Raw genomic sequence first — 11,122 nt, 5'->3', positions numbered from 1 at the left:
CCTGGACTTCCGGCAGTTCTCTGCTGATGTGCTGTTCTAATCGTTTTTGGATGATCTTCAGTAGAATCTTGCTTGCATGTGAAATCAATGACACTGTTCTTCTGGTAGTTATGGTATATTCAATATTCTTTGCCAATGCCATAAATAAAAAAATAACAATTATTTTTTTGTTTTCTTTGTTTATTGTATAGTATTGAGAAAACTGAAGATACTATGGTTTGGGGTAAGTGCAAGTTAATTCTCAAGGTAACACATTTGCTATTTAACCCTTCAATAAGGTCTTTTAAAGCAGATTTTATCCTTCATTATTTTTTTTTAAATGTTCTATGATGAATAAGCAATAATATTGAAGGAAGTTGCCAACATTACATGAAGGTATTGGTTAAATAAAAAGCTTTAGCAATTGATGGGCTATCACTTGAGATGTCCCAACAAGCAATTTCAGGATTATAGTTGATGTTATGTGCAGCTGAGTCAACTATAACCTTAAACAACTCTATGAACAATGGCTCTGAACCTTGCCCTATCATGAGCAAGCCTTACCATCTCTGACACTTCTGACCCCACTGCCATACTCATTGTGTTAATTCATCTAACTTAATGTCTTCTTCTCCTGTTCTGGCCTTTTACCTTTCCAAGCATGATGTGTTTCCCCAGAAACTGGCCCTCCTGACAATACCCAAAGCATATGAATGAGATAGAGTTTCAAAATCCTTGCCTGCAAGAAGCAACCTGGTTTCACCCTTTCCAAGATAGACCTGTTTATTCTTGGAAGCTCAAGGTATGTTCAATATTTTTCTCCAGGACTACAGCTCAAAGGCATTCATTTTTCTTCTGCCATCCTTATTCGTTGCCTATTCTCAGTTAAATAACAACCAATTGAGAACACCAGGGTTCAGATCAGGCACATCTTTGTCTTTAGACTGACATCACTGTTTTTTAGTACTCTGTAGAGGTAGGTCCTTAACAGCAGATTTTTCCCAATGCAATTTGTCTTTTGATTTTCTGACCACCAGTGCCAATGATATTGATTATGGATCTAAGCACTCTAGCTACCCTTTCCCCAAGACATACCTTTTATACTTTTAGCAGTCCATGGTGTAAACTCATTACTCTTTTTTAAATTTTTTTTATTATTATTAAATTTTATTAGTTTTAATGAACATTTACAGAGATTTTGGGTTTTCATTCATTCATTGTTGCATTGTTTTCTCCACTCTCCTCCCCAGTTCATTCTTCTTCCCTCCCCCAATGTCTGTTTTAATTGTCCAATTGCCACAGTGCAATGCCACAATTCAAAGGCAAAATTTCTTTTATCTTTCTTATTCATTATCCAACCTTCAGAAGCTTAAGAAGTAATTGAAAAAATTATGAAGTGGATCAAATGCACCTTTTAGTCTTTAAACTGACATCTTTGCTCTTTGGCATTTTGGAGAGTCCTTGACTATCAGTACAATACATCTTTTTATTTCTTGACTGTTACTATTATAGAAATTGATTGTGAATTCAAGAAAAAGGAAATAATCCACAAAATCAATCTTTTCTCCATCTGTCATGATGTTGCTTACTTGTCCAGTAGTGAAATTTGTTGTTTTTTTTTATGTTGAAGTGTAATCTATATTGAAGCTTGCAGTCTTTCATTTTATGTAGCAGGTGCTTTTCAGGAAACAAGGTTATATCATCTATGCATCTCAGGTTGTTGATGAGTTTTCCTTCAATCCTTATGCCACAGTCTTCTCCATGTAGTCCAACTTTTCAAATTATTTGCTCAGCACACAGATTGCATTGGTATGGAGAAAAATACAGCCTTGATGCACACCTTATATGATTTGAAACCATGGAGTGTTTCCCTCTCATAGAACAGTTTCATGGTGCATGTATAGGGTTTCCATGAGCTCAAGTATACATTCTGGAATTTCCATTCTTCTTAATGATATTAAGTCTTCTTAATGTTATTAATAATTGTGGTATTAAGTGTTTGTTGTTCAAAATTACTCTCCTAATTCAACAGGAATGAGAAAAGATGGGGTAATAGTACCCACTACTAGATCAATAGAAATTGATTGTACAACATATATGAATGATTGTGAGAAACGCAATGTAAATGAAGATTACACAAGACATAGTATGCATGACTGTAACATAATGTAAGCAAATAATTGTATACAAACCAATTAAAAAGAGGGGAAAAAACCCACTGCTGTTATAAAAACAGAAGTGACATGTGGAAGGAGGAGAACAGGAAAAGAGTGGATAGATAATGCACACTGCATTGGAATAAGTTAAAAAAATAAATGGCTTTCCTAGTCAATGCCTTTGATTTTGCTATGTGAATGGCCAGGAATATGTGACTAGAGTGTGTTAGCCTATCTACAAGGGGATTCACTAGTCTTGACATAAAATTGAGCATGTTCAGTAGCAATGTTGAGGACCCTATCAAAGCAGAAGTTGAGAATGCAGCATGACCTTTGGGATCAGAGATTCTTGCACCCGTCAGGCCTATAGGAGAGTAGCAGCAACCACAGGAGAGAACAAGAGACTTAACATAAGACAATAAGACAGTGCAGAGCTTGGGGCTGCTACCCCATGGAAATAAAGCTAGAAGCCTACACCCAAGTTTCCTGGGGGACTAGTGGAGAGAGTTGTAACTGACAGGGCTAAGATTTTTTTCTATCATTGACCTAAAACTATGAAGTTGAAGGATGAAGGGCCTGTGGGTACACATTGGAAGCTGTTCTGAGAAATTGTATCCTGTTACTAACTGAAGTTGTATCGGGTTAATGCCCCAACAAATGCCATAACCATGACTAAGATGATGTGCTCTGTAAGCTATTGCAACAGATTTGGAACCCAGCAAAGCAGTAAAATTGGTCTTGGAATAAGTGCAAAGAGGCATGGGAGCATGGAGGACTGATCTGATCCCATGGGAATTGATTTAGTGTGTAGATCTTGTTGGTGTGGAAAGTTCCCCTTTGTGGAGTTAGAAGATGTCTGATATGTCATTCCCATGTGAAATTGCTCCTTTAAAAATAACGATCTACATAGTCTTTGCATAATCAAAAACACACGTACACTTTTTTTTTCTTTTCTTCTGGTATTCTCTGCTTTCAGCCAAGATCCATGTGATGTTAGCAGTGATATCTGTCATTCTAAGGTGTATTCTGACTCAAGCTTGAATGTCTTGTAATTAGTTGTCTGTTTAATATATTGTTCTAGCTAATTTTGAACAATCTTCTGAAAGATTTCACTTGCGTGTTATGCTATTGTTGTTTTTATGTGTCATTGAGTTGTTTTAAACTCATAGCAAACTTGTGTACAACAGCTCTGAAGCCTGCTCTATCCTGAGCCAGTTTCACTGACTTCAACACACCCACTCCCATTGCTCCAGTTACTGTATCAATTTTCTCATCCTAGGTCTTTCTCTCTTGCACTGTCCTCCACCCTTCCAAGCCTGATGTCCTTCTCTAAGGACTGGTCTCTCGTGGCCATGTGCTCAAATTATGTGAGATGAAGTTTCAAAATCCTAGCCTACAAAGAGAAACTTGGTTTTACCTTGTCTAAAACAGACTTATTGAAATTGTTTGATAATTTTCACATTCTGCTGAATCATCCTTTTTTGGAATGGGAGCATATATAGAACACTTCCAGTAGATTGGCCAGGAAGCTATCATCCATATTTTTTGGCATAGGTTAGTAAGCATGCCCAAGGTTGCATCTTTTTGTTGAAACATGTCAACTGATATTCCACCAATTCTCAGAGCCTTATTTTTTTCCAATACCTGTAGTGCAACTTGAACTTCTTTTATTATCATTACTTCTGGAGCATATGCTAATTTTTGAAATGGCTCTATGCATACCAGTTACTTCTGGTACATTGACTATGAATATTTTTTCCATTTTCTTTTGATGTTTCTTGATTCCATTCAAAATCTTGCCTGTATAATCCTTCAATATTTTTTTTATTTTTATGTTATTATTTTGTGTGTGTGTACTGTCAAATCGGATCCGACTGGTACAGGAGGAGATTGCCCCTCCTTCTCCAGCAGAGGATCTGGCGGATCTGAACTGCTGTGTGCCTCTTGGATTACAGTAATCTTTCGGTATTGCAATTTAAGACTTAAATGTCTTTTTCAGTTCTTCCAGCTTGAGAAATGCCGAGTGTGTTCTTCCATTTTGGTTTTCTAACTCCAGTTAGTTTGCTTGGCTTCACAATCAACACTCTTGGTACCAGCATCCAGGAAAAGATTAATTGCACTAGGAAAGTATGCTGTCAGGGACATCTCTAAAGTACTGAAGAACAATGATAACAGTCTGGAGTCTAAGGTGTGCCTAATCCAGGCCATAGTCTGCAATTACTTGCTATGTGTAACAAAGGTAGACAATGACTAGGGATGAAAGAAAGCGAATTGATGCCTCTGAGCTGTGGTGCTGGAGAAGAGTCTTGAAAATATCATGGACTGCCAGGAGAAAATACAAGTTCACCTTAGAGAGGGTGAAACAAGGCTACTTCTTGGAGACAAGGATTCTGAGGCTTTGACACACTTTAAGAATGTTGCAAGGAGGAACCAGTCCTTGGAGAGGGCCATCATACTTGGAAGAGTAGAGGGACAGCACAAGATAGGAAGACTCTCGATGAGATGGATTGATTTAATGACTGGGGTAATGAGGGTAGGTGTGTCAGAGACAATTAAGATTGGCACAGAATAGAGCAGGGTTTAGAGCTTTTGTACTAGGGTCACGATGAGTTGCAAGTGACTCAATAGCATATATCAACAACTAAATAAGAGACCCTGAGTCAGAGTCATCCAGCCATGTCATGCCTGGATTCCTGAGTCACAAAAACTGCGAGCAAAAACTGTTCATTATTTTGAGCTGCTTACTTTATAGTAATTTGTTGCAAAGGAACAACTCATCAAATCACATTCTTCTAGTATTTACCCCCTTCATAACAACATCTCTTGCATTAATTTGGTAAGAAAGACATGACTATTTCCTTGACCTAATTTGCCTCCATTCTGGAGTCACCACACAGGATGGCAATCTGTGATGTTTGTTGTTCTTATGTGCCATTGAGTCAATTTCAACTCATAGCAACCCTATGAACAATAGCTCTGAACCCTGCACTGTCCTGAACAATCTCACTGTCTCTCAGACAGCTATGCACATTACCCCAGTTACTGTATCAATGCATCTCACTCAGGGTCTTCCTCTCCTACACTGTATGATAATTAAGTTTTTAAGAAAAAGAAAAGTTAAAATGAATGTCTATAAAAAGTTGCTGGTGACTGAAGGGTGAAACTAGATTATCTTTAGAGTTTGCAGCACAACATTTTTTGGGGGGAGGGGGAATAGAAATGGAATAAAATATTTAAAATACAGAGAGTAAAAAAAATAAAAACCCACCCCAAAACCCCCACCCAAATGACTTTCAAGTATAAAGGGCATAAACAAGCTATTTTTAACTAGGAAATATAGGTCTATAAATCCTTCCCAAGGAATTTACTAGAAAGCAAACTTCAGAAAATAAATTGCTAAGAAAACATCTGTCTTTTTAGAACATTAATCATATAGTTGTTTGTAGAAGTAGGAGTAAACTGATGTTAAAAGGGAAAGGCTATTTTATCATGAGGTTTTATGTCAATTATGGGAGTACATCACTTGGTCTTTAAGCCATACAGTCACTGAGTTCATTCAAACCACTTATTTTTTTGGTTAGCAGTCAAGCGTATAACAATTGTGACAGCAAGTCTCCATAAAAGTATCAGATGTAAGGAAATATGTTCCAACAGTACAGATCTGGGACAAACAATTAAAAAGAAAAAGAAAGAAGAGGGAAAGGGGAAAATATTAACAGATCTCAGAAGTTGTACTGTTGTAGTACTATTAGCATTATTATTCTGAGACTGTTAAATAGTTAAAATAAAAAGTTAAAATAGTCTAATTCTATCATCCCTCTTCATAGAGTACAGCTTCATAGGTAATTTGCTCAGCATCCAGATTGAATAGGTATGGAGAGATAATACAATCCTGACACACACCCCTTTCAATTTTAAACCATGCAGTGCTCCCCTGCTCTGTTTGCACAACAGCCTCCTGGTTCAGGTATAGGTTTCACATGAGCATAATTAAGTGCTCTGGAATTCCCATTGTTCTCAATGTCAGTCACAGCTTGTCATGATCCCCACAGTCAATTGCCTTTTCATAGTCAATAAAGCATAAATATAATTCTGATATTCTTTACTTTTAGCCAGGATCCATCTGACATCAGCAATGATATCCCTGGTGCCACAGCCTCTTCTAAATGCTGCTTGAACGTCTGGAAGCTCCTTATCTATGTGCTATTCTAGTTATTTTTGAATGACCTTCAGCAGTATTTTGTTTGCATATGATAGTAATGATAGTCTTTAACAGTTTCCACATTCAGTTAGATCACTTTTCTTGGGAACGTGAACAAAAATGGACTTCTTCCAATCTGTTGGCCACACAGCTAAATTCCTCTAAATTTCCTGGCATGGGCTGGTGAGGCATTCAAGACTATATTTGTTTATTGAAACAAGTTAATTGGTATCCCATTAATTGCTGGGGCCATCGTTTTTGCCAATGTTCAGTGTTCAGTACAGCTTCTACTTCCTCCTTCATTACCATTAGCTCCTGTTCATATGGAACTTCCTGAAATTTTTCAGTGTCAATCAATTCTTTCTGATACAGTAATTCTATTCTCCAATTCCAGCTCTCTGCACATTCCATTATAATACTTTGCATTGTCCTCCCGAGGTGCCCTTTGAAATCTTCTGTTCAGTTTTTTATTTTGACATGTTTACCTTTTTTGGGGGGAGGGGGGTGTTTCTCAATTCTCCAGTGCAACCGTTAGAGTTTCTTCTGATATCCATTTTGGTTTTTTCTTTCTCCTCCATTTTTGTAATGACCTTCTACTTTTTATTGGATGATATCCTTGATATCATCCCACAACACATCTAGTCTTTGATCATTGGTGTTCAATGCCTCAAACTTGTTCTATGAAGAGGAGTGTGGCATCAGGATTGGAAGGAGACTCCTCAATGATTGCATTATGTAGATGACACAACCTTGCTGGCTAAAAGTGAGGAAGACTTGAAGCACTTGTTGCAGAAGATCAAGGAATGTAGCCTACCATATAGATTGTATCTCAATATCAAGAAAACAAAAATTCTTGCCACTGGATGTCATTATGGATGGAGAGGAGATCAAAGTTATGAAACCATCAACAGCTTTATTTGCTCAGATCCACAATTAAATTCCTTGGTAGCAGAAATCAGGAAATAAGGAGATGCATTGCACTGGGAAAATCTACAGTTAGGGTTGTTGTTGTTATGTGCTGTTAAGTCATTTGCAACTCCCAGCGATCCTATGTACAACAGCCCTAAACCCTGCTCTAGTATGTCAGATGAAGCCCCAGAATTCTTGCCTCCAAGGAGCATGCTGGTTTAACCCTCTCTAGGATGAATCTGTTTGGAGCTCTCCAAATTATTGAGGTGTAATGATGTCAAATGAGGTGCATTTGATTCAGGCCATGGTCTTTCTGATTACTAGCTTGCATCTCAGACTTGGACAATGACTAAGGATGACAGAAGAAGAATTGATGCCGGTGCAAGAGGGGAAGACTCTCTATGAGATGGAGTGATTCAGTGACTGGGGTAATCGGGATGGGTGTGTCAGAGGCAGTGCGATTGGCACAGGATAGAGCAGGATTTAGGGCTGTTGTTCATAGGGTCGCTATGAGTCGCAAATGACTCGACAGCACAGAACAACAACAACAATTAGAGAAGAGCACGGAACATCCCATGGACCGCCAAGAGAACTAACAGATATGTCCTGAAAGGGTGCATCCAGAGTCCTTTTTGGAGGCAGAAATGATGAGGTTTCTCCTCACATAATTTGGGCAAGTTGCTAGGAGGGGCTATTCTATGGAGAAGGACATAGTGTTGGAGAATGTGGAGTGTTAGGGAAGGAGAGGAAGACCCTCAACTAGGTGGATTGACACTGTGACTGCTTTAGTGAGCTCTTGTGTGTCAGGAAGTGTGAGGATGACACAGGATAGAACTTAGTTTAGATGTTTTGTTCATAGAGTACAACTCATAGCGACTCTATGAACAAAACATCTAAACTAAGTTCTATCCTGTTAATCTCCACTGTTGTGTAACTAGGCTTTTGAGCAGAGAGCAAAAGGTCAATTGTTTTTGTTGTTTATTGCCTTCAAGTTGAGCACGACTCATAGCCACCCTATGAACAAAAGGCCTGAAACCCCTCTACAACTATTGACATTTATCAAAGTTCATAGAGTTTCCGGAGACATGTTATTTAGGAAGTGGATACCACTCCTACTTCCAAACCTGGCACAGAATGTTATTGTTGTTATGTGCCATTGAGGTGCCTGTGATTTATAGCGACCCTATACAGCAGTTCTGAACCCTTCACTGTCCTAAGCCAGTCTCACTAACTCTGACACTCCAACCCCCATCGCTCCAGTTACTGTAACAATCCATCTCATCCGGGGTGTCCTTTCCTTGTGCTGTCTGTCCACTCTTCCAAGCATGATGTCCTTCTCCAAGGACTGATCTCTCCTGGCCATGTGCCCAAAGGAAGTGAGGTGGAGCTTCAAAATCCTAACCTCCAAGGAGAGACTTGGTTTCACTCTCTCCAAGACAGACCTCTTTGTTTTCTGGCAGATCCAAGAGATAACACAACTGTAGTTTAATTTGGGGATGAGAAAAGCCATGGGGCCAAGACATGCCCAAGACAACTTACTATTCTTGCCATTATATATGCCTACAACCAGAATCTAATATCACCTTTTGCCAACTAAGAAACATCATGCCTTGGAAATACTCTTTGTTTTGCACAGTTGACATTCAATTCATTGGCAGAATTGAATTTCCTATGATCTGCTTCAATATTTTAAAACTGAGCTCAGTTCCTGACCAGGCTTAAAGATTACTCAATTACTATAGAAGTATTGGCTCCTGTGAACCCCTCTGTAAACAAAATTCCTTTTTTTTTAAAAAAAGGGGGGATTCAGAATATTATTCAGGATTGTTTAAAGTAATACTTATTCATACCCTTTTCTTTCTTGGAACTCTCCTTTAAATTAAAAGGAAATAAATTTAAAAACCTTGTCAAACTCTAATTTCTCTTCCTGAATCTTCTGATAATACTAATTAAGTGCTTAGGAGCATTAAAAGATTAGCTTAAAAGGTCATTCAGATCCAGTTTTGCATCATCCTCAAATTGTCATTCTAGGAGCAGTAACATTTAAGTTCTCACATTCATTTCTGTATAACAATTAGGCACTTGTTCCAAACAAGTTTCTGATTGGTTTGATTATTGTTGATTTTGTATTTGGACTGTAATTTTAAGTATTTAGGCATTATCTCAAAGAACTAAAAAAATTGGTAGAAATTAACAATTCGTTAATCTTTGACTTTTGTGGTTGGTTCATATATTTAAATAATAGGAAAGGTAATAGCACTTCTTTGCATGTGTTTGAATATTATTATACTCTTGACAGGATAGGTCTTGAAGTATTCTTTCTGACGATAAGTGTGAAGCATTTATCTTCAATTTGTCATCGCCAACATGTTGTTGTTATCAACTGTTGAGCTGGAACTGAGAGCTGACTGTCTGATGGGTTTTCAGAGGCAGTTAATTCCACAGGAGAATGCATATGAGTATAATAGGCCATATTACTGTTTGATTGAAAATAGTCATTATTAACCCTTGTTAGTTCTCTAATGACTAGGTTGTTTATCTATGTGTTCCTTTTACATTTTTACTTCCACTTTTGCTAGATTTATATTTCTATGTCATGCATTCCTCATTCTATTTACTAAGGATTGTCTACAGCTGTTTCTCCTCAAGTTGAGTCACGCGACATAAGTAAATCAAGATATTTCATTGGTTAAGAGATCTGTTGTTGTTGTTATGTGCCGTCGAGTCGTTTGCGACTCATAGCGACCCTATGTACAACAGCCCTAAACTGTACTCTTATCTTGTGCCAATCTCATTGCCTCTGACACACCCATCCCGATTACCCCAGTCACTGAATCAATCCACCTCATAGAGGTCTTCCCCTTCTGCGCTGTCCCTCTACTCTACCCAGCATGATGTCCCTCTCTAAAGACCTGTCTCTCCTTACAACACGTCCAAAATATGTCAGATGAAGCCCCAGAATCCTTGCCTCCAAGGAGCAGCCTGGTTTAATCCTCTCTACTCCATGTCAATATTGTGGCTCTTCTACAGTTGTATTTTGAGCATCTTCCAATCTTAGGGCCTCATATTCTGGTACTTATCGTAAAATGTTCTGCTGTTATTCACATGATTTTAATAGTATCAAGAACTAGTGATACTAAAAGAAGAAGTTCAAACTGTGCTAAAGGCATTTGCAAAAAGAACAGGTTCCAGGAATTGATAGGTGTTTAAACAAACAAAAACAACTTTGGACATCCTCTTCATTTATATAAGAAATGTGGAAGGGAGCTACCTAGCTAATCAACTGGAAGACATCTATATTGTTTCCCCCCTTTATAAAAAGGTGATACAAGAGAATACAGAAATTGTCTAACAAAATTATTAATAGTACACATGCAAGTAAAATTTTGCTTGAGATTATTCCAAAACCAGCTGAAGTAGTTACATCATCAGGGCACTGCCAAAAAATTCCAGCTGGATTCAGAAGAAATTGTGGAACCAAGGAGATTACTGCTGATCATAGCTGGATTTTAGCTGAAAGCAAAAAGCATTAGAAAAATGTAAGATATTTGCTTACATTTTCTTGACTATGTAAAAGCATTGAACTACAGATGATAATAAATTATGGATAACACTTGGATGGAAATTCCAGAACACTTAATTGCACTCATCTGGAAGTATTAACCAAGAAAATGTTGTCTGAACAGAATAAGAGGATATTGCATGGTTTAAAAACTTAAAAAAATAAGGTATAGGAAGAAGTTCAAGCTGCTTTGAAGGAAATAGCAAAAAAATAAGGCCCCAGGAATAGATGGTATACCAATTGAAGTATTTCAGATAATAGATGTTGCCCTGGATGTGCTCACCAAGTTGTGCCAAGAAATCTGGAGAACAACCA

Source organism: Elephantulus edwardii, unplaced genomic scaffold (assembly GCF_000299155.1).
Source record: "Elephantulus edwardii isolate Elephantulus edwardi_28Jun2011 unplaced genomic scaffold, EleEdw1.0 scaffold00067, whole genome shotgun sequence".
NCBI classification, from domain to species: domain Eukaryota; kingdom Metazoa; phylum Chordata; class Mammalia; order Macroscelidea; family Macroscelididae; genus Elephantulus; species Elephantulus edwardii.
The sequence above is the reverse complement of the archived record's forward strand: the minus strand, read 5'-3'. Positions refer to the sequence as shown.